This window comes from Furipterus horrens, unplaced genomic scaffold, assembly GCF_987537825.1.
Source record: "Furipterus horrens unplaced genomic scaffold, mFurHor1.1.pri manual_scaffold_15, whole genome shotgun sequence".
NCBI lineage: Eukaryota > Metazoa > Chordata > Mammalia > Chiroptera > Furipteridae > Furipterus > Furipterus horrens.
In genome coordinates, this window is record NW_028327185.1 from 7,757,008 (window position 1) to 7,763,433 (window position 6,426).

Consider the following 6,426-nt stretch of genomic DNA (forward strand, 5'->3'; position numbering starts at 1 on the left):
AAGGAACCAATAAAGGCACAGACTCCTCCAAAAAAATGTTCTAAAAAAAAGAAAAAGAACATATAAAGAGAGGGGAGGAATATGGTAGGAACAAGTGACTTCACAGCCCCCAGAGCGACAAAGGACACTATCTTATCGAATGGGACTCAAAACACCTATTTCAAATGTGCTGGCCTGAGCCCAGGGTGGGTGTGGGAGCCTGAGGAAGAGCTCTGTGAAGAGGAGATAAGAGGTTTGCTCCCCCCCACACACACGGGGGACTCAGAAATCACAGGTATCTCGCTGAGACCATTCTTGCATTGAAGGGTTGAGTGTGACTTGTGACCGCGGAGCCCATTTGAGTGTTGGTGTTAAGATACCTGCTTGACGGACCGTGAAGTGAGAGATGCACTATATTCATTCATTCATTGAGATGCACTATATTCATTCATTCATTCATTCATTCATTCATGTAGTCCACATATATTCGTGATTGACAGAGACCTGGGTACTTGGATAGGTGTGGCCACTCACAAGCCACCTGACCTCCAGCTATGACACACACACATTAGCCAGCCTCTGGCCAGGCCAAATTATTCAACATCATCTTAGTGGTAACAGTGGTGGTAACGGCAACAAGGATGTGAGAGTATTTCCTACAAGTGATACGAAGAAATAAACATCCTCAGCCACTTGGCAGTTCTTCTCATCATATTTAAAGGTGGGTTTTTTTTTCCTACTCCCATGACGGAAGGAAATAAAAACGAGTCACAATGAGAGAGTGCATTCGATTCATGTCTTAAAACGAGACCGTCATGAAGGCAGGTGTATACAGAGGGACTCGACAGAACAGCTACCATTTTATTTTTATTTTTTTAGGCTACCCACTGTTTTTTATTTTTATTATTTTTTATTCAATAATTTTATTGTATTTTTTCCATTACTATTTAGTCCCCTTATGCCCCCGCCCCCAGCCATCACCACGCTGTTGTCTGCGTGCATGAGTCCTTTTTCCTTTTTGAAACAGCTGTCATTTTCATCACGGACTCTTTGCCAGGAACATGCATGATCTCATTTAATTTTCACAGCACCCTGGAAATTGATATCATTTCACACAGAAAATGTGAAGGATATTGACACTCCAAGTCCCTTGCCCAGAGTCGCACTGCTTCTAAGTGGCTTTCCAACCGGGATTTAAATGCTCATACCCTGCTTCCTTAAAATGCACCAACAGATATATTAAGTACCAAAATATAAGAAAGAGACGAGCAGGCCCCCTGAGGTCAGAACACCGTGGGCTTGGGGTCGCTGGGACTGGCCTGGCGCTCAGAGCTGGGTATTCTCCTGTTGGACACCATTTCTCAGGACACCAGAAGCAGACAAAAAGGCACTCTGTCCTCTTGTCTGAGCACAAAACAAGAACACTCTGCAAACTACGAAAATACCAGCCGTCCCCTCGCCCTGGACAATATGAGCAACTACTGCTTCTTTACCAGTTCAAGTCCAAGCCTTGCTTCATTCCTCCCTCTTTATAGATCGGACTTATTAAGGTGCCCAGTCAGACAGGGATGGGGGCGGGGGAATGAGGCAGGTGAAAGAATTCCAAAGGTACAAACTTCCAGTTATAAAGTAAATAAGTCCCGTACAGCATGGTGACTAAGGTTAATAACACTGTATTGCCTATTTGAAAGTTGCTAAGAGAGTAGATCTTAAAAGTTCTCATCACAAGAAAAAAAATTCTGTAACTGTACAAGGGAACAAACGTTAACTAGGTTTATTGCGGTGATCCCTCTGCAATATATACAAGTATTGAATGATGATACTCTTCACCTGAAACTAACATAACATTATGTTTCAGTTACACCCCAATAAAAACAAAGATGCCCAGTCATAGAATTATCCCCACCATCTGGCAATAGCCAATCCAGGGGAAAGCCTCGTTGTCCTTGAATTTTCGCCAGTCTTCCCCCAAATCACCTAATACAAGCTCAGATGCTATAATAAGTCTCTGTGGACCCCATCATGGTGAGGTGCACAGTGAGTGTCCCATGGGGTACAGTCTCTTCTTTGCATTAAGCATTGAACCTCACTTGTTCAGCCATAGATAGGTGCATCCCTGGTGGTCTTTAGCTGGGGGCCAGAGACAGGAATGGAGGTTCACCAAGGTTCAGGGGAAGCCCTCACTGCCTCTGACCAGAACCCTGGGCCCAGTAACCCTCAAGCAGCAATACTCCTGTTGAAAGTGCCTCCTTGGCTAAACTGAACTCTGATATTTAGTTGAAGCATTTCAGCATTGACTCTGTTTTGTTTTCCCAGGAATAAGGTGCCTTGAGATTTTGGGGGGGTCATGTGATCAGGTATAGATTGTTCTTTGACAAAGTCATAGAATGTGGCCTCCACCCTCAAGGAATTTAAAATCTAACTGGGCCCCACATGGTGTAGCTCAGTGGGTTGGGCAATGTCCCTCAAATGCAAGGGTCGCTGGTTCGATTCCTGGTTGGGGCACATGCGTGGGTTTCAGGTTCAGTCCCCAGGCAGGGCGCACACAGAAGGCAACCAATCAATGTTTCTCTCACACACTGATGTTTCTCTCCCTCTCTTTCTCCCTCCCTTCCTCTCTTTTTAAAATCAAAAATGAAAATAAATAAATTTTAGATCTAATTGGGTACTAGCACTTAGATTGGTCTACACTATGCATTTTGGCGTCTCCACGGAGAGCAGTAAATTAAAATAGGAATAAATCCAGTTGGACTCTTACTTACTGAAATGGGCATTTTAAGGACTATTTAGCATTCCTCAAGCATTCAGAGGACTTGGCCCTGGGCTGAGTTTTATCTCCTTTAATCCTCATAACCATCTCAGGAGGCAGGAGTTACGATTTTCTCCATTGTCACAGAGACAAAAACGAGGCCCAGACCTTTTATTTTTTTAATTCATGGACAATGTACTTTCTGAGGTGAAGCGGCCAACCCGTGGCAGAGCGGGGATTTGATGGTAGGAAGGCTGCAGAACGAGAACATGCAAACTTTAAGCTATACCTTGCAGTACATGCAAATGCCTGTGATAAACTGACGCTGTAAAGCAAGTTTTCTATAACTTAGGTTCGGTCATGTCATGTGCCAAATCGTGTCTCCCCATGTCTCCCCAGTTAGGAAATGCTCTGATGTGCAAGTTTTTTATTTTTTATTTTTTTTATTTTTTAGAGATAAAGAGGAAGAGGGAGAGAGAGAGAGGAAAAAAAAAATCTATTTGTTATTCTACTTACTGATGCATTCATTGGTTAGTTTTGTATGTGCCCTAACCAAGGATCAATCCCACAACCCTGGCACATCGGGACAGTGCTCTGATCAACTGAGCTGCCCAGCCAGGGCAGTGATGGGTTTTAACACCAGAAAACAAAAGCAAAAAGCCAGCATCTGATGTCACTCCTTCCAAAAATGTCACACTAGCTTTTTCTGAGTGCTTTGAACTCCAGATTACAGCCACCAACTCACCCTCCAGCAGGGCTGTCTTTGGGTTCCAGGCTTTCCCAGGCAGATAGAGGCCCTGCTCATTATCACCCCTGCAAGCCTTTATCAGCCCAGGCCACTCCAAGAACTTTCTCCTCCCCCATCACACCTTTCCTGAGAAAACACTGGCAAAATGTCACCAGCCCTGGGGTCATAAATCCCATGCAAATTTAAATCTTGCATCTCCAAGCCTAAAAAGTTGTTTGGTTCAGGAGTGGCGTTCATTCGTACGGCGCAGCCACATCTGTGACCGCGTGGTGAAAACAGAAGGTGAAGCACAGTCCACCGTCCTTGTTGCCCACAAAAAAGACACGAGAGGTCATGGCTCTGATCCCACAGGCAGGGTATGTCAGTTTCAGAGTGAACTCTTAAATCAGGACGCCAGACCTGGAAGGGTGGCAATCTGTCATCCCCAGGAAATCAATCTTTGGGGCAAAGGGATGTGCTAACACAGAAGAATCAGCGGGAAAAAAGAAACCAGGAAGAAAATAATTTGGCTGATGTTATTCAAAACTTGAAAAAGTGAAAATGTCTTTTTAGGAAGACATAATGTCACCTCCCCATCTGGTACAGCACGCGGTTTGCTGGGCCACACAGAAAGCATCCTAACCCCCCCGGGTGCCCCAACCTCCACAGGTATCTTTGTGCTCGCCTGTCTGCTGAAGAAGATTAAAGCCTGGGGGGCAGGGGGGTGGGGGTTAGGGAAGCAGGTTAGGTGTTTGTCCCTCCTCCGGAGCAAGAGGGTTGACAAGCAATTTGCAGGTGGCCAGGAAAACAGGTGTGAAGCGATAAAGCTGAACCCGAGGACAGAGAGGGGACAGGTATAGAAAAGGAGGGGCTCATATCAAGGGTGCTCTTGCCCCGGCCAGGTAGGTCAGTTGAAAGAACCAGAAGAGGGTTCCCCTTTTATTCAATATTCATAAAGATGACATTCAGCTCACTGAAGACCCCCAAATCTATAGGGCATCTCTTCAGATAAGCCTACCCTCTCCACCACTCCCTAAGTCCCAGGAGCTCCCCTCCCATACCAACCTTATTGGGTAACCCAGGGCCAGAGAGGCCCCCCCTAGAAAAGCAGACCAGTCCTGGCTGCAGTAAGTAAGTCGGCTGGGCCACGTGGTGACTGCAGGTGGCCGAGAGCGACTGAGTGATAAGTTGACTAGAGTAAGTGACAAAGGCAAAATGACATTGGCGACTTTGAGGTATCGGGTGAATTTCGACAAACATCTCAGCCGTGTGTTTACCTTTAAAAATGTTTATTTACAGCACCATTGAACATCTGTGACTGTTAAAGGCACGCATGTGTGCACACCTTACTGGGGGCTTCACATACGATTAGCACGGAGTTATTTAAACCTTATATCTTAGACTTTTAATAATTCCCCCAAAGGTGGCGATTGCACTTCGGCAACAATTGCCGGTGGGGACAGGAGGAGCACTTGAAGCAACAGAGTTCCACAGAACTGTAACATAACCTCAGGCCGCCAGGGGGGGTCACTCTCTCGGGAAAATCGCGGCCCTGGCTCGGTTCTTCCCATTAGAATGCAAAGCAGGTTCCCAGTCTCTGCCTGTCTTTGTGCCAAGGCGAGACAGTTGATCCATCTAGCAACATTCAGGAAAGTTCCATGTAAACAAAAAAGGTCCAGAATAAAAAACTTGGAGAAGGAAGCCCCCAATTCATAATAAGAGCATTTAGATGATTGTGAGGATTGTGAGGATTACGATACCAGGCAAGTTCCATGGGAGCAACCGATTTCCTGATTTAACCGCTTCATTCCTGGGGCTACAAACAGGCAAATACACTCAGAAGTATAAATCGGAGACAGTTTATCAGGTACACAGCAGCTACAAGCAGGCAGCTAAGCAGTGATCATTACTCAGTCTGAATTCGAAACACGAATCAGGTCGCAGTTCCTCATTTTTTTTTTTCCCCAAGCCAGTCTTCTTGGGCAGCCTTCCACGGCAAAAGCGTGGAGCCACATAGAAAAGCAGGATCATTTCGAAGCAGAAAAGTCATTTTGTCCTCTTGGGGGATAAACAGATATGATTTGACAGTGGGTAAGTTAACCATAAAGAATAAAGGCTTTCACATCTGAACTTGTTGCTGACAGTAAGGTGGGCTGCTTGTCAGGGCCCAACCACAAGAAACATCATTAAGTTTAAAACTAGTGGAGAATTAGGTACCTTCACCCCAAGAATCAATTGGTCTGACATTCTCTGGTCCAAGTTTATAGTGGTTTCTTCACATTGAGAATATCTATAAGTTGAATAGTGATAGCCGATGCTTTTTCCTTCATTTCATTCAGTGTTATAATGACTGATGTACATAACCAAATTTGTAAGGGCTTTTAAAATAAATTATATATTTTTCTTTAAATATCTGAAGTTCCTTTGTAGAGATAACATGATTATAATTTTTATAAGTTATAATGTTTATAAATAGTTTGATCTCATCTTTGAAAACATTTTTTAAAAGAGTAAATTCCGCAGAATTGATTGTAATAAAAGGATCATTAGGCTCTGCCAGAATTTTGTCAACGGTATCCCTCAATTATGCCTGTGGTTCAGAACCAGGGACATTTTGCCACCCGGGGGGTGTGCTGCAATGTGAAGACATCTTTGTTGTCACAACTTGGCGACCTGGAGCCCAGGGATACTGCTAAAATCCCACAATGCACAGGACAGCAGCCTACAACAGGAATCAACCCATTTAAAATGTCAGCAATGCCGAGCTTGAGAGAGCAAAGCAAAGAAAGCTCTTACTATCTCCCAGGGGGCTGCTTCATTATAATCCAAGACCATTCACCATTCCTTGGTGAATTCTCTCACGTTCAAAGCACCCATTCCTACTGAAGTCCCTGATTTACCTCCCGACTAGAGTGCAGTTAGCTGGCGGCCCAAAGAAGAGAAAAGTAACTAAATAAGGAGAATATTTTAA